Below are 26,716 nucleotides of genomic sequence, written 5' to 3'. Positions count from 1 at the left end.
TTTCACTTTTTTTTCTAAACCATTCAAGAATCGCAATTGCATACCATTATGCTTCAATTGATTAATAATAATTTGGCAAGACTCCCCCCTGTTCATCTCATAGATAACTTAAAGCCTTTGTCTCTTTCTTTTAACCCAAAAGGCTTTTATTAATATCATTGTAAACTCAAACATGACATTGAGAAATGTATGTGTTTAAAAAATGAAATTCAAGACTTTATCGACTCAAATTTTATTGTCGTGTTTGGTGTGAATGATAAAGGGACTAAATCCATAGCACCAGCTAATTAAAAATTGCAAATATTTACCAATCCTTTGTCGTTCCATTCAACTAATATTGTTGTACCTAATGATGATAGCCATATTACCATTGATGACATATCCAATGAAGCTAATAATGTTGTGAATTCGATAGAACAAGAGAAACCTAAACCTAAATGCGAACCCAATATCACCTTTACCTCACATGATATCTTGAATGTACCTGGTGGTCCATTATACATTACTACTAGAATTGATAGCAAATTCTCACTTTGGGTGCATATTGATCCTATGTGTATGGTGAATGTGATTGCATAAGAATATCTTTACACACATGAATTACATGAAGACACTTACAATGAATCTAAAATCTTGATCAAGGTTCATGATGGCATCACTTGCCCCACCTTAGGTTCCATTACCCTTCTCATTGAAGTTGGTTCTAAAAACTTAGATGTTCATTTTACCATTATCCCTACCTCAAACCAATTTCATGTCAAGTTGGGTCAACCTTGTCTCACATCCATTAAGGCAGTCCCTTCCATAGTCCACAAGTGATTGAGGTTCCTTTTGGAGAACAAGTTAGAACCATACATGATAATGGCTTCCAACTTCTTTATAACCATGGAAACTTTACTCTTGATTACTTTTGGCCTCAAATACTTCAACCAATTAAACCTTGTGAAGATATCCTATTATTATCCTAGAAAAAATTTAAAACCTAGAGAATAGATGACTTATCCTTAAGTAAGCTTTCGGATCCACTTTCACTGCTACCCCTAAGGATGCTTTGACGCCTATGGATATAGAAGTATCGTATCTTGTCCCACAAGTAACAAATAAGCCACATCATAGACAAAGAAACATCTCTACTCCTAAAGTTATTAACATGTTTGTTGTGGTTCCATCTCTACCATCCTATAAAGCAAAAAGAGGCAAACACATCACTATTTAGAACTCCCCCTATCTCTCAACCTTTAGAGGTTCCTTTCATTCCTCCTTATGTTCATAGAGAAAAAGAAGAAAACAAATCAATTTTGAATGATACCAACCTCTTTCTATAGGAGGTTCAAATTGTAATCTATAAAATTGTAGTACAAGAGAACATCGACAAAGACTTTGTGTCAAGGGGCATGATTTTTTTAGAAGAAGTGAGTCTACCCCTAAGCAATCGAATGTTGATTTCCTCGTTCCTTCTTAACCTTCCTTACAATCACCCACACCTAGAGAGGAGCCTTACCTTTCCCAAGTGCGTCAAAAGCTAAAGTTGTCAATTTTGGGTTAATCTTCTCCTTGTCCTCCTATCAAATCTTGTATAGTGATGAATTTGGATGACGATTTTAACAATATGGTTGAAACTATTGAGAATAATAATGATGATTTGTCTTTAATGTTTTTAAAAGCACTAAATTTGGCTCCTAATGACACACATTGTGATCCATCAATAGAGAATGGTCCATGTTTGACATTAGAGATAGCTCCATCTCTTCTCTATACAGTGATGTGAAAGATTACGAGGTGGATGATTTGCTAGACTAGCTCATTTGTGCAATAATGCCTTTGTTTTTGTTTATTTCCTTGCATGTAATGCAATTCCCCATTATGTGTTTCTTCATGTGCCTTTTTTTTTTTAAGATCTTTTTGGATGACCATTGTTGTTTTGTTGACAAAAGGATACAAGAGATCAACCATGTCATAACATTCTTCTATTTGTATATGGCTTCTATATGTTGTACACATGTTATGTCATAAATGTGATTTTGTGTTGTCTTTAAGGGACAATGCAAAGCATTGAGACTTTTTGGTCTCTTCCATGTTGTCACCCAAAAAGACCCTTTGTTTGTTTTATGTGCTCTTCTTCTATTGTTCTTATAGTTCCACTATATTTAGGGGATGAGGCCAATTCAAAACAACTATATTGATATACACAATTTATTTGATACACATATTGATCCCAAATCATGGATCCCTTATGTGCTCTTTCACATCTTGTGATCATTATATTTGACTTGCCTATGTTTGGGGCCATTTCATTGTTATGACACACTTGTCTTTGGATGTATATATGCCAACTTAACTCAATTTCTCATGATTGGCAAATCCAATCACTTTAACGTTGAGGCGTACACTCTACTATATGTTTCACTTTGTGCACACGCCATGAGATTGGTTTATACACTTTAGTCACACACCATGATGTGCTTGGTGCTACTACAACACCTATCTTGTAATATCATTTTTTAGATTACCTAGCATACAAAGGTTTTGTTTTGTAATCTTCATTGGCATGAAACTCATCTAGCATAACGCACTTTGCTAGACATGTGTGAAACTCATCTAACATGACTCCTAATAAGGATTACTTACTAGTCCCAAAGGTCATGTCTTGTATCTTATGGCTGTTAGTAAGTTGCAATGGACCTTACTAGATGTTTGATGTCGTATCCGTTTTTGTTCTTGTATGCTCCATCTATGTTACATATGTTGATCATATTTCTCAGGTTTTATCTTGATATTTATATTGATAAGATCCTATGTCCTAGGAGGTTAGTGTCGTCTTGTCTCTTTAATGCCTTGATGAAAGTCTTTCTATGTTGTTGTAAATCGGAAAAATCGAACCCTAGGTGTTCCCCCCCACTCCACTCCAAGGAGAGAGAAAGGAGGGTCACTAGGGTTGACGGTTTTCACTTAGGAGAGACTTTACATTCAAAAGAGGGGTTGAAACCCACAAGATCCAATCCCACACAATGCAAGACTAGATTTTAAATGAGTTTCAAGGGTTAAGACATCAAGGATACCCTCTTTTGTAAAGAATGTAGATAGAATGATTGAACTAGGAATGCATGTAAAGTAGGAAAGATTCGCTTATAAACAGAGATAGGGATACAGGATGAAGCTACGGACCTGGAATTAGCAGTAAAATGTCGAGATGATGTTGTTCTGCAAATTTGAGCGAAAGTTGACGGGACGATGGCGCCCGGAGTGCACACGGTCCTCCGAAAAATCCACGAAACGAAGGGGGATCTGTTCGTCTCTGTACAAGGATTCCAGATCTTCAATTACAACCGCGTACCTGCAAGCTACACATAGAAAAGAGAGGACGATTGGGGGGTTAGGGATTAGGGGTTTGCCTTTAGGTCAAACCCCGGTTTTGGAATTAACCAAGAAATGAGAATGTTGTAAATGTAAATGTTTGTAATGTAAACAAGTACTGATACCTTGTTGTAAGAATGTTTGTATTCTTACATGCGAAGGTGTAATTATGTTGTATGTTGTATGTTGTAAGTGATCTCCTCTTCAATGGTTGAATCCTTGTCTTGAATGCAACACTTAGCCTTGAATGGAGACTTAGAATGCTCAATTGCTTGAAGGAATGCTTGAATGCTTGAATGTTTGAATGTTTGAATATCGCTTCCGCCTTTTGCACACATATGTTTTCCTCCTTTCTTTTGGAAGAGGAAATGTAGTTTATATACTTGTCAATTAGGGTTGAGAGACTGATTTTTCTGACCTTGGGCCGACATGGGAACATTATTTTCCGAATTGCAAACTTAAAGGCCCGATGCCCAACAAGAGACCGGGCCCAAAATAGGGCCAGGGACCAGGGCGCTGGGCGCCATGGTCCCACCTCCCGGGACAGCAGGGTGCAAGGAGGATCAGGCCAAGGTGCAGAAATATGCAATTTTTGATGTCGTAAATAGGTTTCGGGGTCTCCATTCAGGTTCAACGTTGCGTCGCCATCGTGAAGACCCAAATGCAGTCGAAATTGCAAGTGTCGCAATTTTAGGACTCTACATTTAGCCCCCACTTTAGCGGGAGTATAAGCGTACGCCCATACTTCCGGTAAAGTACAAGGAAACAACATTTAAAAACTTTCACCACGTCAAGGAGGCAAGATACACCAAGCCCCCAGTGGACTACAGATCTTACGACTTCGATTGACAAAGTAAAAGGGAAGATCACGAGGGAGAACCATGACTGTCAGTAGTAAGGTTCCCTCACTATGAGCCATGCAAGAAAAATACCAAAAATTTTCAAGGCAAAGCTAAGTTCGCCAAGAAACTTTCAAGTATCTTGAAGAGATATGAATGGGGTGTATGCCCCCCTACGTTAAAGCGATCGCACACGCCTCATTGGGGGTGATTGCTTTAAGGTAGTGATACATATAAGAAATGAGAAGGGAAAGGAGCACGTTATCACAAGGATTTAGCCCCCAAGTGTGAGATAAACCCAAGGATAATAAACACAAAACACAAAGCACAAGGTGACTTCGCTGTCCTCAGGGTCAGTATGCTATATGATAATTCACGTGTATCATATGTATGTATGCATAATTGTTTTTCATTCCCCAATCAAGGAAGGTCACCTAGAAGAAGGGAACACATGTGTCTTTTGAGTCAACATGAGAGAGACCAAGAGATCTCAATGCTTTGCATCGTCCTCAAGTAGACAACACTAAGGACAACAAATAGAAGAATGAGAATAACACATAGAAGAAGTAACAAAAGAGATCAAGAGAGGAGGAGAGAGTCTGCTATGCTAATGAAACTAGTCTAGCACATCATCCACCCCACGATCTTGCTGATCAATATTTCAGGAAGGTAGGAAACATGCTAGAGGAGGAACATCCAACACAGCAGATGGAGCTATCACAAGATCCAAACAAGGGCTATGTTCATGTTCCAAGCCACGTTGTTCTTGTCTAGGAGCTAGGATAAGTGCTTTAGAAAATGCATTAGATAAATGGTTATCAACATCAACATATTCATATTCACTATCAAAAGAAAGAGGAGTAACATTTTCATCATGAATAACATTTTCATCTATATCATCATCAAGATTTATAAAAAAAGGATCTTTAACTCGCACAGGATCCAGACCATCATGCATCTTATGTTTAGGAGATTTTGACTCAATTTTCGGCTGAGGAGAAAATGGAATAATACTAGCTGAAGGTGTTTTTGGAGATTGCAAAGTTTGAGAAGCAGCTGCCTGAGCTCTAAGACGACGCTTTCATCGGTGTTCACATGCAGAACGATTTCATCTAGTCTTAGTGCAAAGTTGAGAAGATTGAAGAGGAGGAATGTTCTCATCCTTATCACTTGGGTGTTTAGGTTGTGGTCTCTTAGGTTGAATAATAGGAGAAGAGGAAGGTTTCTTCTCTCCATAAGAGGAAGGAGGAGGAACTGCTCCATATAAAGGAGGAATATTTGGTTTAGGAAGGAGACCAAGTCCATCATGACGAGGAGGTATAGGTCTACCTTTAGAAAATTTATTAGTCATAGACGTAGTCACATTCATAGGGATGGGTTGGGAATTTTCTTGAGGAAAGACATTAGTTTTATCTTTCAAAGGAAGGACTTCCTTCTCAAGAATGATAGGAATATCAAGTTTGGGTGTTCTAGGTTCACTTAGAGAAAGGATCATATCTTTTTTCCACTTTTGATAAGATTTGAAAAGATGATCACTCCACGGTGGAAGGGATTGGAATTGTTTAGGCCAAAAATAATCAATAGGAACACTAGAAGTTCTTTCAACTGGTTTAAAGAGGCTATGATTGACAGTAACAATTTCACCATTATGGGGAAATTTCAAACACTTGTGAATAGGAGAAGCAATAGCTTTCATGGAAGATAGCCAAGGATAACCTAGCTTCACACGAAATTATTCGGATGATGGAATAATAGCAAAGTCTACATCAAGGTACTTGTTACGGACCTCAATAGGTAATGTAATAGAACCAATTGCAGGAGAAGAAAATGCATCAAATAATTTCACAACCACATTTGTTTCATCATAGATCATGTGATTCAATTGCAAAGTAAAAAGAAATTCTTCAGTAATGACATTAACCATACAAGAAGGATCAATAAGCACTCCACGGCAAGGTGTATTCTTGATTTTTGCAACTATATATAAAGGACCATCAGGTGCCCTGATAGTTTCACTGGAATCAAATGTGATGGAAGGTTCTTTAGGGATTTTCTGCTGCTCTACAAAGTTAATCACATTCGGAGTCATAGACACAAGATCATCAAGTGAGACAGAGGAATCATTAGTATCAATCACATTAGAGGTATGAGAAGGTAATGGATCAGTAAAAATCTTAAGATTTTGGTTAGGAGGAGCTACAGATGTGTTGCCTTTATCATTCACACCAGAAACAGAGATAGTATTATTATCAATCAAATCTTGAATTTTACCCTTTAAAGCAAAACATTTTTCAGTATCATGCCCAGGTTGATGATGAAACTGATAAAAAGACTTGTTATCAAAATAGGGTGAATTAATCTTTCCAGGATCTATTTTCCTTATAGGAGGAAGAGTAAGCACATTTTGTTCCAATAACTTATTCATAATACTATGCAATGATTCATTCAAAGGAGTAAACTTTCTTTCTTTCTTGAAAAACTTAGAAATAGGAGGCACACCTGATGCTGCATTCACATTGTTGTTGATGATGTTTTCATTGAACTTAATGACCTCTCTATTCGGTTTAAACTTCCCAAATGGTTGTTGACTACTATCACCCTTATCACTCGGAGCCATAGGATTTACTTGTTCCATTTGACTCACAGTCAGTTGATAATTGTGAAGAGTTGCGCACAATGGTTGGAAAGAAGTAAACTCAGAAAACAGGAGTTTTTCTCTAATATCTTTTTGTAAATTAGAAATAAAGATTCTTTGAATATCATTGTCAGGTACTGGAAAAGAAATCTGAGCATACAAATGCTTATATCTACCAATGAAATCAGTCACTCTTTCTTTAACACCTTGTTTACAATGCATTAAATCAATCAAAGTAACTTTAGGACTTATATTGTTTTGAAATTGTTGAATAAAAGCATTTGCAAGTTGTTCGAAAGAAGTAATAGAATAGGAAGGCAATGAGCAATACCATTGTAGGGCTTGATCTCTTAATGTTCTAGTAAACAATTTTGCAAGCAACCTTTGGTCATAAGCAAAATCAGTACATATTGTTTGAAAGGTCTTAACATGTGTTAGAGGATCACCCTTACCATTATAAAGCTCCAACTGCGGGATTTCAACATGTTTAGGGGGGATAGCTCTAACAGTGTCAAGAGAAAGTGGGCTCGCAACATCAAATGTGGGCACACTAAACTTAGATTGATTCATAGAGGCAATTTGTTGCTGTAAAGAAGAGACAATTTGTGCAAGATTGTTAATGGTCACTTCAGTCGAAGGGTTCATATTAGACGTGTTAGATTGTGATGGAGGTATTATGTTGTTGAAAGAAGGCATTGATTGAGAGTAAGGTGGTGGGACACTTTGATAGTTAGTCATAGGAGATGATTGGAAAGGAGGAACACTACAAGGAACACTCATTGAAGGAATGAATGGAGAAGTAGGATTGAATGAAGGAAGAGGGTTGATTGAAGAAGAAGGATTGCCCCCATGACTGGTGATCATAGGTGGAATGTCTTGTATTGAAGTAGTCATTATGTTTGATGTAAAAGTAGGTATACTAGCAATAGGAGTCGTCAAAGGAATAGAATGATTAACTTGAGTAGGAGGTTGTGTATAACCTAAGGTTTCGGCACAACTTTTCATCGGCCTCACATTCGAATCCACAATGTGTGCAATACCACGCAAAATATCAATTCCATTCTTATCACTTTGAACCATATGTTTTAGACCCTCAATTAATGAAAGAGCTTCACTGTCGGGGTATTCTTGAGACATCCATTGTCGAAAATCATCAAATTGGTTATCCAATTTCGAAAGTTGTTCTACAGAAACCTCATGGAGAGCTTCTTCATCATTAAGAGGATTAGAGGAATTACCCATGTCCTCGTTAAAAAGGCCATTCAAATTAGGTTCCATCTCCTCGGTAATTAAACCTTGGAAAGACTTAATTCTAAAGCTTCGCCTAACGAGAATAGTGTAAGTAGGGCTTATTGTTGTAAAACTCATGCATTAAAAAGAGAGAGAAGATTTTGAATTTTAGAGGTAGCAAATTTCAATAAAATCAGCCAATCTCCTAGAGTTAAGCTATTAAATGCAATCAGGACAATCTCTCGAAATTTCAGAAAAAATGTCAGGGACCGTGGCAAACGGAGTGCACACGGTCCTTGCAACTTTTTTCGAAATTTTCAGGGATGAAAGTTATGATGATTTTAAAGCTAATCTGAAAAAATTGAGTGATTTTATGATCTATAGATAGGCCAAATTAAAGTTGCAATCTCAAAATTGAACCCTACCAAGATTGTTGAAAAATGCAAAAATTTGAATTTTGAAAAAGAAAGGGAAACTGAAATTTTAAATTTTATGATTTTAGAGGGAATACTGAAAGTAATGCAAGCTTTGAAATTTAAAAGTTGACTCGATTTCATGCAAAATCCAAATTTGAAAGTGGAAATCAAGGTTGTTGCAACTAAACACTTAATTTCAAAAGTCACGAACTGCAAAAATTTGAACAAAGCATTGAAATTTCGAATGAATGCCAACACACTTTTCAGATCTAGGACTGTAAGAAACACAATTTTAACAAAAATTTCAATTTCAACAATTTTTGAATAATTATAAGCCTTAATCCAAGCGATCACTAGACCAACTTTGACTTTAATTTTGAAAGTGTTAGAATTGATAAAATTAGCCAAAATTCTGGATTTTAGCAGAAAAATACAGTAAGATCTAGCTCCTGAAATTTCGGAAAAAATATCGGGGATGATGGCACTCGGGGTGCACACGGTCCTCGCAACTTTTTTCCAAATTTTCAGAGATGAAAGATATTGTGATTTTGTTGCGGAATCCAAAGTTACAGTCGATTTGGAGGTGTTTTGCTCAATGAAATTATCAGTCAAAGGTTGAATCAAGAGGGTTTTAAAAATTAGGGTTTTGACACTTAACCACTTAATTTCCAGAATTAAAGCACAAATATGAATTGACAATTTGCAATAGAAGGGTAGATCTGAAACAAGCATTAACAATTAAACATTTCACAAGCTCAATTACTAAAAAGAAAATTTTAGGGTTTTTATGCAATTAACCTCTAAAATTTGCAAGAGATCAAACATGGAAATGTAATTAAGGAAGCCAAAAAATTTCAGATCTAACCATGAATAATCAGAATTAGGATGTTCACGTCGGGTTCACCAAAATGTAAAGCGGAAAAATCGAACCCTAGGTGTTCCCCCCCACTCCACTCCAAGGAGAGAGAAAGGAGGGTCACTAGGGTTGACGGTTTTCACTTAGGAGAGACTTTACATTCAAAAGAGGGGTTGAAACCCACATGATCCAATCCCACGCAATGCAAGACTAGATTTTAAATGAGTTTCAAGGGTTAAGACATCAAGGATACCCTCTTTTGTAAAGAATGTAGATAGAATGATTGAACTAGGAATGCATGTAAAGTAGGAAAGATTCGCTTATAAATAGAGATAGGGATACAGGATGAAGCTACGGACCTGGAATTAGCAGTAAAATGTCGAGACGATGTTGTTCTGCAAATTTGAGCGAAAGTTGACGGGACGATGGCGCCCGAAGTGCACACAGTCCTCCGAAAAATCTGCGAAACGAAGGGGGATCTGTTCGTCTTTGCACAAGGATTCCAGATCTTCAATTACAGCCGTGTACCTGCAAGCTACACACAGAAAAGAGAGGACAATTGGGGGGTTAGGGATTAGGGGTTTGCCTTTAGGTCAAACCCCGGTTTTGGAATTAACCAAGAAATGAGAATGTTGTAAATGTAAATGTTTGTAATGTAAACAAGTACTGATACCTTGTTGTAAGAATGTTTGTATTCTTACATGCGAAGGTGTAATTATGTTGTATGTTGTATGTTGTAAGTGATCTCCTCTTCAATGGTTGAATCCTTGTCTTGAATGCAACACTTAGCCTTGAATGGAGACTTAGAATGCTCAATTGCTCGAAGGAATGCTTGAATGCTTGAATGTTTGAATGTTTGAATATCGCTTCCGCCTTTTGCACACATATGTTTTCCTCCTTTCTTTTGGAAGAGGAAATGTAGTTTATATACTTGTCAATTAGGGTTGAGAGACTGATTTTTCCGACCTCGGGCCGACATGGGAACATTATTTTCCGAATTGCAAACTTAAAGGCCCGATGCCCAACAAGAGACCGGGCCCAAAATAGGGCCAGGGACCAGGGCGCTGGGCGCCATCGTCCTGAGGGACCAGGGCGCTGGGCGCCATCGTCCTGCCTCCCGGGACAGCAGGGTGCAAGGAGGATCAGGCCAAGGTGCAGAAATATGCAGTTTTTGATGTCGTAAACAGGTTTCGGGGTCTCCATTCAGGTTCAACGTTGCGCCGCCATCGTGAAGACCCAAATGCAGTCGAAATTGCAAGTGTCGCAATTTTAGGACGCTACAGTTGTTCTATACTTTACCAAGATGAGCAGAAGCTAATACTCTTGCTAAAGTAGGGGCTAAATATAGTGTCAAGAATTATTTGTAGTGTAAATTGTAACCCCTTACAAATTCACATTGGGCTTTGGCCTCTTCCTTTAGTGTGCCTTCTCCTATGTCATTTCAAGCTTATTTGGGGTTCTACCATATTTTAAATTTCAATGCACTTTATTCCCTACTAAAATTTGATCAATCTAAATTTAAGTTCCAAATCCAGTATTAAGGCCCTTTTATCTCACTTTCCTAAAAATTGAGGCCTATTTTTTCGATACACTATAGCTTATCTACAATGTCCAACACTTTTTTGACAAAATTTTGGGAGAGTATCATATTGGCCTTAACATACTCAAATCTGATCTTGAAATTCAGATATATGATGACTGTAAGTCGCCAAAATACAAAAATTCCAAGAGAACCCTAAATTAGACATTATTCCTAATTCATTTAATCATATATTTCATATCCACGAGTTTCATTCAAGAACTCAATTCCTCATTCAAGAGAAAATTTGAATACAAGGAGCATCAAGCTACAACACGACTTCTTCAAGTATTTTTATGATGGATTTTGTTATGATTTATCATGTTATTGCATCAACATGAAGCACTTATCCAAATAGCATTGCATCATCAATCAAAGGTGTAATCATTTAATCTTAGCACTTGAATTCAACATTTATTTCAAATTTAGCCTTTTCCCTACTAGTGATAATCTCTTCTTTCATCATCGTTGTAGTGGAGGTCAACACCTACTAAGGGTTTGACTTAGGCAAGCCCCTATAGAACCCAACACCATTTTACAATAGGTCTCAAAGAAATTCTCAAGATACAAGAACATTGTGCAAACTAACACGAAGTTGCTAGACAAAATTCAATAGAAAACACATGGACTATGGCAATTAGCACCAATATCCTCCAAGAGTATGGCGCTTAGTGCCAGTGTCCTCCTAGTTTGACCTAAAATTTGGAGGGAAGGTAGTTTAAAGGTTTTTGAGCCTAGATTAAACCCATGTTTGCATCTCGACATGTGTTAGGACTATGATGCCTAGCTCCAATTTCTAGCCATTTTGAGACCTGATTTTAAACACATGTTCCTCTCTGCATCTCATTTCCAAATCTATACATCTCAGTTGATTTGCAATTCTACATTTGTCTATTTATGCTAATTATTGTCAATTTTGCATGATTTAACCTAGTTCTTGCATTTTCAAATTCTAATCATATGTAATCCTTCAAATAGAAAGAGAACAATCAACCATCAAGTGCCCATCTCTCCTAAGGGTTTGAAGTTGGGTCTAATGGTTATTCTCCAATGAATGTTTGGAGATGGAGATAGAGAGTCGACCAATCTTTGGTTTATATCCTAGTTTGCATGTTTAGACTAGTGAATCTCATTTCCCTACAATATAGTATCCCTTCAAAATTTTACTCATTTTGGGCTCACTTTGGTGGTTGTGCCTCATGCCCGTGATTCATGTCTAATTGTACTCATGACCATTTTTGGAAGCTCACTGTAATCATATGCTTAGTGACCTTTATTTAAACCCAAAATGTTAGGAATAAGGTGACTAGCACCCCTCCTCTCCTGGAATAGGGTGCCTAACACCCTTGTCCAACCAGTTTTGCCCCAAATTTGAAATTTAAACAGACATCTTTGCAAGTAGCAAGAAATTTCTCCTTGATGTCAATCTTTTTTGAAAATTAAACTTGAAAAGGTGTAAGTTGTGTATAAATAAAACCCCCTCCCTCATTTAAACTCTTATCTCTCAAATTATCTTTCCTATCAATTCCTTTTTAGCATTCAATTAATCATCTTTAAGGAAATTCAAGAGAAGCCTGCAATTTTGCCTTCAATTTTAGCAATCGTGATTAAGTTATGTGTTTCTCTATGATGAAGGCATGCATTAACATCTATCAATTAACATCAATATTTAGGTGAGGTTTGAAGGCAAGGGGTTTTACATCAAAGGTATCATATGTCATTTCAAGAATTTTCTTAAAGGTCTTCATCCCTTGCCCTGTCAGGAGTAATCTCTCTTTCATCCAACATTGTTGTAGTGAAGGTGGAAACACCAACACATGGTTTGAATTAGGAAATCCCCTATACAATATAGTATTTTCCCACTTTTATGTGTGCAAGTTATAGATCCTATAGTTGAAAATTGTAAAATTACACAGAGCTGACTAAGACACATAGTCCCAGACTTTGAATAAGAAAAAATCTTTGGACTATGTCAATTAGCTCACTTGTCTAGCATGTTTAGGATGAATTTTAGAGAGAAACCTTAGTTGAAAAAGACACATGTAGGACTAGGGAACCTATCTCCACAATCTAGCACATTCAGCTCCAAATTTCATTAACAGGTTCTTCTTTGTCTCCCGATTCCAAGTCTATACTTTTGTGTTTGTTTTGATTTTTGTATCTATCTATTTATGTTGAATCTTATCAATTTTGCATCATTTTACCTAGATCTTTCATTTTCATATCAAAACATATCCAATCATGTAAAACACAAAAAGAGGAAACAATGATACACAACATCTAGCTCTCCTTTAGGATTGAAGTTGGATTTTGTTGGTTATTTCCTCTGATGAATGATATTGGCTTGGATCTTGGTTTATGTCTCTAGGCTAGGATCTATTTCAAAACTTTCTCAAGCATCTACCTCAAAAATTTATTCTTCTTCATTGGATTCAACAAGCCCTTTAGACTCCCATACCAAATCAATTCTCTTGTCTTATCAATTTTGCACTTTTCAAAGGTGGACATTTTGTTTGGCAAGATAGCTTGTTCAATTAAAAAAATGAGGTGTTTGAGGCAAAATAAGAGCAACCTATTGTTTGTAATCCCTCTTATGTTATTAAGATTGAAAAATTAGACCTATTGCAAGAGGAAAACAAGCATAATAGGTTGGAACAACATGACACTAAGCTAGTTGGAAATGATGAAAATAAGAAGTTGGTGCTCTTGTTTAATCAACTTTCTTGCTTTATGGACAAAGATGAGGAGATCATACCAATGTATGCAACAACAAAATATTGGATAAATATGAAGATACTAATTACTTCAGTTATTGGTCTAAAAAGACAAGTATGTGAATGAAGAAGAAAATAAGGATAGTCTTGTTTTGGAGAATGGAGAGATTGATGTACATGAGGTTGTTGGTCAAGTTGAACAAGATATCAAACAAGAACCTATGCTCCAAGGAGAAGATGTTGATGTTTGTTCAAATTTTAAAGAAATCTACCATGAAGATAAGAAGAGTCCTATAATGTAAAAAAGTAAGGAATATGATGGAGACCCTCTTTGGGATGAACTATAAGACTTAAGATTTGATATAAAGTTAGCATATCATAAATTAGAAAAGCATGAACAACATGAACATGAGGATAAAGTGGTCATGTTTTTAGATGATTTGCACAAATAAAACCATTCCAACCAACAAATTAGTAAAAAAGTAGAGCATAAGCATGAAATCCATACTAGTTGTTTGAATATTTCCTTTGCATGAAGATGTGCTATTAGGCATCTAGCCCAATTGGAGACCAACAAAACACCACATTGCATGCTTACTTTGAAGCATGAAATTGAGAATAAAGAGGGAAAGAATAAACTTACCTTTCCATTACAAGAGAATGTATGCACAATCACTTCAAATGGGTGTGTTTGATTTAATTATTAATGAAACATTTTAGTAGCTTATGAAACACCTATTCTTTCTCCATCCCTAGTTGGTTGTCCACAAGAAAGAGAAACAATTTAAGCTGATCAAAAAGGGCTTCTATTTTAACAAACCAATTATTAATAGATTTTTTTGAATGGTTTTCCCGTTGATTAGTTTAAGTCAGACTAGGATTGTTTTGTCTTATTTGACTCCTTGTGATGTTGCACATGTTGCATTTTCATTAGAAAAATGCATGTTTAGCTATCCTTGGGGTAGTTTTGTGTTGTTTGATGTTAGAGGTATTTTCACTTGTGGATCAAATTTAGAGTCTTCTTGAATATCCCTAATGGATTCTTTAGACCATTAGTTCTTTATGTTTAGTAGACAAACACCCTTCAGAGGTTGTCAAAAAATTAATAAATTTGAATCCTACTTAGACTAGTTTTTTAATGAGGATTCTTGGTTATATTATTAGTCATCTCCTAGTTCTTTTCAAGCATTGGTTAGGATTATAAGTCTTTTAGGAGTCTTGAAATAAGGTTTAATATGATAGACATATAAGGAAAAGTGATAAGTGTCTTTATTTATTTATGTTAAATCACTTGTCATAAAGTTTCACATAAAACTTGAAGTTTTCAGAAGCTCACGTTCATGAAAGAGAGGGAAACTTTATTTGGAGGATTCAAGTTGTTAGAATCATAATAATGCTTGAGTTAATGTCTTAGGTTTGGGAGTCCTGTGATTTTCGGTTATTGATCAGTTTGACAAGTTCTATGGTTGTGGAGATGTATGAAACCATTTGTAGGTTGTAGACATGGAAAGAGCCTTACCAAAAGCAAGGAATTATACAATATCTTCATATATATTCAACATGGTTCGCAAAAGAAAAATTAAAACATTGAAGAGGATAATCATCCAAAATATCTAAATATCTATTGTGATGAAGTAAGAAGGCGTTGTTTAATGTTTAGTCAAACCTTTGTGGAGATCAAGAAGTTTTGCACAGTCGTATGTGAGTTTGAATAAATTGTCAAAGGTTTTTGATCATCTGAAAGATGTGTGTCATCACATAGGAACTCTCAAAAGCTCGTAGGATCCTTATGAGAGGAAATAATTTCTCTAGATTTAATAAAATATTACTAGAGGTTCTTATCAAATATATGGAGTCCTGAAAGTGTGAGATGGATTATGGAATAAAAGTAATTGTTAACATTTGGCTAGGGTGTTGGGAATTTTATTAGGGTTTGTGTTGGAGTAAAAGTCTCTACATTTTATTTTGAAGTTTGTATGAACTTTGAAGAACTTCCTGCATGGTGTAAATGGTAAGAAGGATAGTGTTTTAGTGGAAAAACCTATGCAAGGGAGAATGTTAAGATGGATGCATAGTTTGAAACCCTAAGAAACTTGTTAGAAGTTATGCATGGAGGCTACACAGTTATAGGGAATATTGTTAAGTTTTTTTAAGTCATCAAAAGGATTTAATGAGTTTTGCATGTCCAAACAAGTTAGAAAGATCCTATGTTATAGAGGTGTTTAAATGAGTTTCCATACTACCATTGAGGCATATATAGGGTTAAAAGGAACTAGTGAAGGAATAGACAATTAGTTAAGAAGGTATAGTGACATCATTAAAGTGTAAAGACAAGAGGAGTATCTATAGAGCACAAACATGCAATATATACTATGAGATAATTTTAGGAACGCATTAGTTATGAGTCTTGTGAAAAGCATGTGTTAATGAATAATTCTTTGAACATGATAGGTCTAAGAAGGTTGTTGCTTGGTGAGCATGTATGATTCACCAATAAGAAGAATTTAATCAAATAATTAAAGCATTCATGAGGGGAGAGCTAAGGTGCATTAAAGAAGTCTCACAAACCTTGGATAGTTTTGATGTATAGCAAAAGGATAATAGCTTAATGATTATAGATAGAAAGGTAGTGTTGAATCCACTTTGAGGAATAATGTGGATTTTTCAATGCCAAGTTAAATAATGTTTTGAAGTTTTTTAAAAAGTGTTTGACACTTTGTAAAACCCTTTTACAAACATCAATATATATGGAGCATCATTGAGGGCTACTATCATTATCAAGGAATCCAAGTTATGAAAATTTTGGACAGTATACATGAGCCTATGCAGAGCTATATGAAACATATGAAACCATTGTTGGCCCAAAGAAACCTTGAGGGAGCTTTAACATATCTATCCAAGAGTATGTGCATGAGGTGAAACATATGCACACAAATTTAATGAATGAACTAATGATACCAAATCTCAAGAGTTGATGGTTTCATGAAGTTGACAAGATACATTCATCAAGATACCTAAATTGATGTAAAAATCTCATGCTTAAGCATTATGAAGGGTTGTTAAACAATCAAATACATTGTTATCTCTTTGGGAACACTGTCATATCTATTTAAGTTCCTTCCAGCTTGGTTAAACTTTGTTCAAAATATAAAATATGTCAAAAACTGATGTGATAGTCATGACATGGGTGTATACCACTTTCAAAGACCTCAACAAGATAATGATTTTTTACAAGAATATGTAGAGAAGTCTAAGCATGGGTTCTATCTTCACAATCATAAATAGTACAGTCATAAAGAAAGTCATGAATGGAGTGTTCAACACGGGGAGAACATGATCATATTGGAATAAGGGTGGTTTGAGGCCATAAGTAGTCTTTAAGATGCATTCAAGAATTTTAATTGGGAAACTTTTTGTCATACCTCCTAGGAGTTAAAACAACTAAGAAAAATATGGGAACGTGCTCTTATTGGTATGCAAGATCAATTAGAGAAAATTAATGGCTAGTAAAGGCATTTGCTACAACAATTCATTATAATCCACTTATATAGGAGACTAAAGAAGTTTTTGAACCTTGTTAGGACTTTTGGTTGGTGACAACTCATCATTAGCACTTTTTACCACACCTAAAAGAGGTTTTCAAGGAGACATGATAGTGAGCATGTCTCTCCAGTGTCCAAAGAAGGTTTGACCCAGCATTGAATAGCCTAAAAAAAAATCAATCAAGGGATGCCTCCTAGATGCTCTCATTTTTTTTTTTACTTACTAGATAGGCTTTGTAAAGAGGATCATTAATGCAAGAAAATCCAAGGTGTAAGGGCAATCTTGGATCACCCAAAAAATATTTTATTTTGATTTCTGTTTGGTTTTATGAATACCCATGAAGCTTATTTCCTTTATGAAATCTCAACGAGTGGTTTAGAAATTTCAAATTTTCAAAAAAGGGTTAAATTTAGAAAGCTTTTTATTTCAAGTAAGTTTGCATATGAGCGAATATAGACTTAAAAATTTCCTCAAAGCTTCAAAATAGAATTTTACACATTGTTTGTGATTTTTGAGCCAAGACCAAGTTTCTATGAAAAGATATTAAAGATTTGTTATGACTATTTCTAAACTTTTCAAATTTTAAAATTTTGCATCAAAACCATTTTATTGACTACATCTTAGTCAAAAAGTTTCTCAATCACCTCAAACAATGAGTCTCTTGACATCTATAAGCAAAGCTTCCATCATTTCAATCACAATTGTTAGAAGCAATGATACAACTTTTTAAGAATTGTGAAAACAATTAAACTATATCAAATACATATGATGCAAAATCCTTTTGTGGGGGTGTTCCTGATAATATTTCCCCCAATGTGACAAGCTTGTAGGTCAAGATGCCTTCTGGTTTGAGAGACTTCAAAACTTAAATTTTTATCAAGGTGATTTATAGAAACAATTAAATGGAACAAAATGGTTTGGTAGGGAGGTTTGTGGCATTGTTATCACCAACGTAGCCAATTTTCATGACGAAAATTGATTTGGTCAAAAGTTATGTTACTTTTCCATTTCTTCATGATTGTAGGATTGTCCACCCTTTTCCTTTAGATATGGAAAGAATTCTGGCATTCATTTCATTAGTGAAATGTAACCAATGTAGCAGCTACATTTCACTAATGTATGTTATTCTCCCTCGGGCAGATCAACGCTCTCCCCATTTTCCAATGCATTTTGTGAAGAGGACAACCATGCAAAATATAGCACACTCGGCCCAAATACACCATATTAATCGAAGACCATACTGTGGGGATATTGAAAAAGAATAAAATAATTCTCACCATCGAATGGTGGTAACTAGTATGTTTATTTGCAGATGAACTTGTTAGCATTTCTGTTTCCAACAGATGATGTCTGACATTGTTGCTCCAGTGATGAGATTCCAGTCATCTTTCAAGGCTTTAAAGATAAATTCACATTTTTTTCACCTGAATCCAATGATTTCAAAATTTAATCATTTCACAAATATATAAATTCACTGTCACAGACAAATAAAAGGGCTATCAATATTTGTTCATTTCATAGATAAATAAACTCACTGCCACAGACAAGTAAAAGGGCTATCAATATTTTATTCATTTCACAGATAAATAAAAGGGCTGTGAAAATAGTATATCTGAATTTTTAAAAGTGTGTTTGTGACAAGGAGTTTTGCTCACTCATTATGTTCGGATAATCAATTTATTAATGTTTTTTTTATCGGTAAGTAGTTCATTTTATTGATAATAATATTCAGTTACATTATATTCATCAGTGATATACCATGTCTAAGTACCCATACAAAAAACATACTATGCTAAAACCCCCCAGTCCTATAGAAAATAACAACTAGACCATATTGTTTTCTTACAAAAAACGGAAAGATGTCAAAATCTCAGACCATTATGGCCTTGCCTTTATTGTTCGAAGATAGCTCTCAATCAGCTGAAACGATCATAGCACCTGCCTCTTCCGCGTGAGCCGACGGTTCTCCTATCCGTAGCATTCACACCCTCCTATTCTTTAATGACTCCCTTGGTCTTCCTCTTTTACACTCTGATGACTGAAGCAAAAGTTTTTGTGGCTGAATGCATCTCATATGGTCCCGTTGATGGTGTTTTTACGCACTTTGTAACACAGAATAAAATACTAAGTTTTATATCTTTTCTTGAATAAAGACTCCTAAATGTTAAGTTGTGTGATCAAGTGGGACGAATCCAAGGTTCTCAAATGTCAGGTCTTGATGTGCTCTTGGATAGACTAGTTGTATATGATGTGATATTGCTGGAATCACAAGGTGGAATTACGTTAAATGCTTGAATACTTTGAATGTCGCTGGAAAGTGCAATTTCACTTGATTTGAAAAAAAAAAAGAAAAAAAGATAAGGTTTGAGAAAGCTAATCTAGCTCTAGGAATGTAAGAGCAATGGACAATCTTTAGTGAAATTCAACTAAGTCTTGCTTTGCCATGCAACGAACATCTCCACAAGGCTAGTGCAATCTTCTAAGGATAGCTTTATGATTCTCAAATCATCACCACAAGCGTAGACACCATCAAGTTGATGCATATCAATGAATGAATGATAATTGAAGTTAAACTTTGGTTAAGATGGATTTAGTTGACTATGCAAGGCACTTTACCATCGACAAGGTGTTAGTAGTATGGATGTACGAATTTCACCATATTTCTTTAATGAAGTTTACATGCTTCTTGCAACAATGTCTTGGCAACAATCTTTTCCTTCTCTGTCTACTCTATTCTAGCTATTTGCTTGCTACTAAATATTCTTGATTCTCTATTCACTATTATATTTTTAACAAATAAAGAAGTGGAGCCTTATATAGTGCCCTCATTACAATTGAATGGCTTGGATTGGTTCACAATCAATAGCCAAGGTTTTACAATAAAACCCTATTGCAAAGTATTTAATGCTTGACCAATGATACAATTGCATTTGATGGGGCACATGTCCTTTGAAAATTCAACCAATCGATTTTGACAGTAGGTACATCAAACTTTGTGCCCACATGTGGTAGTTATCTTCTTTGATGGATGAGTCGGGTTCATTGAATCTAGACACCTTATCTTGAAATGATATGATTGGATAAGTGATGACTAGGCACCGCCTCAGCTTGTTTGATCTTTGTAACTCATCACAAGTTGTAATTATAAATGAGGTATATCTCTTGATATTCAACATTTGCAAGCTCTTGATGTGATGATGACTTTGCTCATGTCAATCTTTTACCTTTGATTAACTCTTCTGAAACTATCGTGTCTTGATCAGTTGCATTCTCGAGCTTCCGTCTGGCTATACTAACAAGATGTGAAAATTTCATCCTTGAATGCTTGGTGTTGATTGCTATCCTTTGCCTTGATGTTTCTTTTTCCATTATTCCTCACATTGATTGCTTGCATCAAACCCTTAGATCGCTAATTGTCGTTGCCTTGGACGGCTTGTTCTTGTCTAGGACGACTTCTGGAGCGCAATGTCTTCCTTGATGAGAGTTTGTTGTGCTCTGGCTATCCTTCCCATGTAAGAGTTGTTCAAGTTAGTCTCATGATATGATATTTGCTTGTAAAGTGAAATCAATAACCTAAGATGTGGATTTGAACTCTAGAGTGATAACCTTTGAAAAAATAAGATCAAACCCTAGGTTGCATTTCTAACCCTTAGCTGAATATGATCATCCTAAGCTAATGATAATTCCTTGTAAAAAGTTCTCAGATGATCAAGATGTAGTAAAGAAGACACTCAACAATCAAAATCGTATAGAAATGACAGACAAGAAGTTGGATCAGCTTTAAACATATTCCGATTTTGTGTCAAAATATCAAAATGAGCCCACCTCAGAGCTGCGATTTACTTCAAAACATACTGATATGTCAACTCTATTGTTCTTTTGAGGCAATTGTATGTCTGTATGTCCCTTAAGTGAAATTGCACTTTGATTGGCCGCTGGATTTTGCCAAGTTGTGGTGTAGGTGTGGTAGTTTCTTTTACATTCGATATTTGCACTCATACATTCGCTGATGTTGCCGTGTCAAAATCGATTCCTTTATAAGGCAATTCGCTATAATGTTTGTAATGGAAAACGTGACAACACATGCTTAAGATTAGCATCGGTGGACCCTTGGGGATTGACTGGCTGTCAAGAGGCTTTATTCACAATGGGTGATGATCAAATTCACCACCTCCTACAATCGCCTTTGCTCTCAAGTCGAAAGTTGCTGTCAAAATTTGAAATTGCTTCCAAGGAGTGCATTGGCTTTGAAGTATTTGATCAAGAATGGGATTCGCTGGTCCTTAATATGGAATGAATACAATTCGTTGTGACCATGTGTGATTCGAACTTGGGTTGGATGATGACCGAATACTGACTGCACTTTGTTTTGATCAAACTCAAAGCGTTGATCCTAAAATCAGAATCGCTTTGCCCACGAACTGGTCATAGTTTCAATGAAGATCTCACAAATTCAATATCGCTTTAGTCCAACATAAATCGTGCTTATAGTGAGTTTGCTCAATAACCAATTTGTTGATGAAAGCATTGGAGTCAATTGAAACTAGAAGCAATATCGATACACTTGTTTATAGCGATTTAGAGAAATCTTGGTACATCATCACAGGTACCTGACAATTTCATTCGATGCATCATAATTAAAACAATTGGTGATTTAGTTGTACTCATTCAATGCTTGCATAATCATCATCATTTGTCAAAATCGTTGTGCATTAAAAATGAATTTGTTTTAAATTGAAACTCTTACTAAATGCATTACAATTACATCATAATAGGCAATTTTCATATATTAAATGTATTGCAATTGATACCAAAAAAGAACTTCGAGTTTTGCAATTTAAATCATTAGATGTAATTGCCTAGTTCTATTGAATTTAATAGGTTTCATTGATCAAATCAGTTTGTTGCCATCAACTTGAATGTTTTCTCTTGTGTAGCCACTTATATTTAATGCATTGTCATTATTTGTTTTGAGATCGGTCTTGAGTTTCGAAACTCGCATTAAATGTGTATATCCAAATTACATCATGGAGGCTTAGCTTGATGTGGCGGCAATCACATTTGCATCGCACAAATTTCTTTCCCAATTCACATGTATAGCTTGCACGTATTGAGCATGTCATCATTTTGATTGAATGGATCACCTTGGTTCAAAGCAACATCATCTTTCAAAATCGACATTCATTAAATGACACCTCTTAAAGCATAATTTTCCCAAGGTGCATTTGCATTTCCAGGAGAGATCGTTCCAATCATAGATCATCATAGTCAAAGGACAAAGCGTTCTAGCCTAGAACGGGTAGCTTTGGTCAAAGGATGGAATGGTTCTAACCTAGAATAGCTAGCTTTGGTCAAAGGACAAAATGGTTCTAGCCTAGAACGGGTATCTTTGGTCAAAGGATGAAATGGTTCTAGCCTATAACGGGTAGCTTTGGTCAAAGGACGAAATGGTTCTAGCTTAGAATAGGTAGCTTTAGTCAAGGGATGAAATGGTTGTAGCCTAGAATGACCTGATTTTCATGCCTTAACCAAATTTTCATATCAAAGGTGACTTGACTTGATAAGTTCTTGACCGACTACAAATCTTACAAATGAAAGACTAATAGCTAAAGACTCAAACTACCAACGGCTAAGTTAAAAGCAAAAAAGTGGGGGTCCCCATTTGAAATGGGATGATGTGTGAAAATGTCGCAACAGGTCCCCATTTCAACAGCTCCTCTCAAATGGCCTATGCTTCCATAGACTTCAAGAAAGCCTTCATACCATCCATACCAATTATTGTTGTGGCTCTCCTTACTTCTTTATTACAATTAGCACTCCATAAGGAGGCAAAGGAGGGGTGAAATCTTTAACCTGTGGCCATTCCCCACTCGGGCATACAAAGCCCTTTCCATCCCTTGTCATCCCCATGAAGCTCTCCAAACCCCCACACCATTTTTCATAGACACAATCAGTAAAAATCCAATGTGCCACTTCTTGGGGCTCCAACTCTAGACACCATGCCAGAAACATGGAAGCAATATCGGCATTGGTTCTGTATTGAAAGCTTGCTTCATGAACTCGTCACCAAAGACAATTTTTACCTGTGTTAGAAAGATCCTTTCTGCAATATTGAACACATTTGTTAGATCTTTGTCTAATATTGGACCCCAGAACACCACCATCGGCCTTACCACGTGCAATGAGAAATTTTCCTTCATTATGCACTGCATAAAAATCCTTCAGAGCTATAATTCTCACCTTTAAACACTGCAAAGAGACCAGGTTCAAGCCCTCAATATAATCTCGTACTTGAGTACTCAACACCCCAAAACATTATGACTTGTTTGTTCAAGCTTCCTCATCACACCAAACAAGTTGGGTTCAAATCCTTCTTAGATATGGTTTCTTTTAATTCTCTTGCCTTTTCAGGAGTTGAGAAATTTCCCATACAAATAATAGTACTCTTTGTACTGGTATGACACTTGATATGTCTACCACCACCCCCTCCAACAATGCATCATTGGGAAAGTATCATGCAATGCAATCAGCCTAGCAAGATATAGATATTTTGATTTTTTTTCATAATCCTTCAACTTTAAACCACCTGACAAGCATTTAAATCTTCTCCCACAACACTACATTTATGATTGCACACCATGTTGGCCAACTTGAAAAGCCACCTCGACCATCTCGACCATAAGATCAAAGCTAACGACTAGGATAAATTCAAAGTATATTCATTTGTGGATGGGTCAATGATATGTTTTCATGTCTACTTCACCTTCACTGAGTTCGAAGACCTAATTTGCACACTTATCTACCTCTTGATTACCTTCTCTCGGAACATGAGATACTTTGAATTATCAGAAGGTGGCTAGAAGGTTTTTAATGAATTGAATGTCCCTATCATGTTTCCAATTGTTTTCCTTACCCCTAAGGATAGCATGCACAATTATTTGTGAATCTCCCTCAAGATGAAGCCTATCTACCCCCAAAATCTTTTCCATTTGCACAGCAAGAAGTGCAGCTTTCACTTACGCCCGATTGTTGGATCACGCACCAAGTTGTTGACGAGAACTAGTTGTAGTTGTACCAATCTCTCGCTATACATACAACACTCGAGGGGCCTAGATTACCTCTAGCTGCACCGTCGAAATTGATCTTTATCCATCCTTCTTCTAGAGGGGTCCATCTAACTTGACTTGTCGTCTTTTGAGGAGGATTAACCCTTGGAAGCCCATTAACAGGCTTGTATTTAATGAGGGGCCAAAAAACTTGGATCTTACTATCTATCCAGTTGTAGGGCCCCCATGTTTTCTAATATTGACTATCATTATTGTCGAGTTGACCAGCTCTAAGATTGACCATTCAATCCTATTCCATAAAGTAGTTTCACTTTCTTCTTTCCCTTGGAAGATACATGTCGGTTTCTCTCCTTCCATGCTTCCCAAATCAAAGCAAATTGGGCCACCTTCTAGATACTTGAGAATATCGACTTTTTTTACTCGTATTCCCCAACTTTGGAACCATACTTTCAAGTTAGCAAGCAAGGGAGTGTACCAATCCAACCTCCCTAAGAGTTTCATCCAATAGTCTCTAGCCACATTACAGTGAAGTAGAAGGTGGTTTATCTAGAGAAAGAAGGTAAACAGAGTTAACCAAATCAAAAGGTGAAACTGGATTTAGATTCCAACTCTGTCTTGCACATAACACATCTAAACTGACCCAAGAATACCAGTTTGTTTAACCTGTCCCCTTTGAGTATCTATCTCTCATTGCGAGCCAAGAAAAAGCCCCCACTTTTGGAAGGTAGCTATCTTTCCAACAGACCTGGACCAGTGATTTTTCATTCCTCCATTCAATATCCTACAAGTTGTACCCAATTTTGACTAAGTAATTTCCACTTTTAGCTCCACACCAAATAAATGTATCCTCATCCCCTATAAGATTAATTACTCTACCCTTTAGCAGCTCTCTAAAATGTTTTTCCGAATTTCTATCCAAGTTTAGTTCCCTTAGATCTTTCCACCTCCATTTAACAATGCCTTGTTGATCCTCTTTTACTACGTAATCTGCCACATTCATTCCCCATATTCTAACTACAGTCTCTTTGATTTCCTACCAGGACTCATCTGAGTTAAGATTGTCAACGCCTTCCCATGAGTTAGTCCAAAAATTTGTTTGCCTACCATTACCAAGTTTCCAGGACAAGTGATCCACAATAATTTTCCTACAATCTAGTAGAAAATTCCAGATGGCTGAACCTCTACATGGATTTTGAATTGTTAGAATTCTATCACCCTCATGTTTGTCCAAGTACTTATTCATCATAATTCTAACCCATTTTCGATTTGGTTTGGAATGCATGCTCCAAATCAGCTTTGCACCCATAGCTTCATTAACCGATTTCCAGTCTCTAATGCTCGTGCCCCCAGCTTCCTTTGGCTTACAAATCTTATCCCATGCCAGCAGCAAGATCTTATCCTTCTCTTGATTGCCCTTCCAAAAGAATTTTCTCATTCCTCTTTCTATGATTATTAAGACTTTTTCAGGTATCTTCAAACAGGACATGGAGAATAAAAGGATTGTTTAGTATGACCGATTTGAGCATAATGTTTCAGCCCGCTGATGTTAACCACCTTCTTTTCCATCCCTCCAAACACCCCAAACAACTTTCCACTAACTTGTTCCATAGGTTAGAAGTATTCATGCCTACAAACAAAGGAATGCCCAAAAATTTCCTCAGCAACCATCCCATTCTTACTCCCAGGATCCTTGCAATGTCTCTCTGTACATCTAAATTTGTATTAAAATAATAGAATTCTGACTTATGCTAATTAAATGCCTAGCCTAAGACTCGACAATATCTATCCAAAGTCGATCTAATAACTCTTGCTTCCCATGTAGTATCCTCCCCCATGAGGAGTGTATCATCAACAAACTATGTGTGTGTCACTGCTTCCACTCCTCATGCAATTTTAACTCCTTTTCACCTTCCATTATCCATGTATTTCCCAATAATTCTACCCAATGCTTTTGCCATGATTATGAATAGGAATGGAGGAAGAGGATCTCCCTATCTAATTCCTCTATATGTAGAGAAGAAACCTTGTGGACTACCATTAACCAACACGGATATACTTGGGGTTGAAATGAAACTCTGAATACACTCAATCCAATGTGAATGAAACCATTGGATTTTATTTTAGGCTACTTGCAAATTGAAAAATGTGGAAAATCTCTACTATGGTAGAATTTCAATGAGACAGTGTTTGTCTCATCGACATGTACTTGTTGTTGGATATTGCCGACAAGTTTGTTGGAATGATGTGTTGTCATTGATGTCAACATATTCTTCTGTGTGTTCCAGTGTTGCGGTCAAATTAGATGAGTTGGTTTGGCCAGTGTGTTGCAAATCAATTGTTGTGGATTAAAGGGTTTTGAGATACTTATCTCTAGTTGATTCAGTGAAAGTTTTAGAGGTCCGCATGGTGATTTGATAGAGTTATGAGATCTGGTATTGAGGTTGGTTTTCAGTTGGTTGTGTTGATCAGTGTTTTGGTTTCTG

The sequence above is a fragment of the Cryptomeria japonica genome, chromosome 4 (assembly GCF_030272615.1).
Source record: "Cryptomeria japonica chromosome 4, Sugi_1.0, whole genome shotgun sequence".
NCBI classification, from domain to species: domain Eukaryota; kingdom Viridiplantae; phylum Streptophyta; class Pinopsida; order Cupressales; family Cupressaceae; genus Cryptomeria; species Cryptomeria japonica.
The sequence above is the reverse complement of the archived record's forward strand: the minus strand, read 5'-3'. Positions refer to the sequence as shown.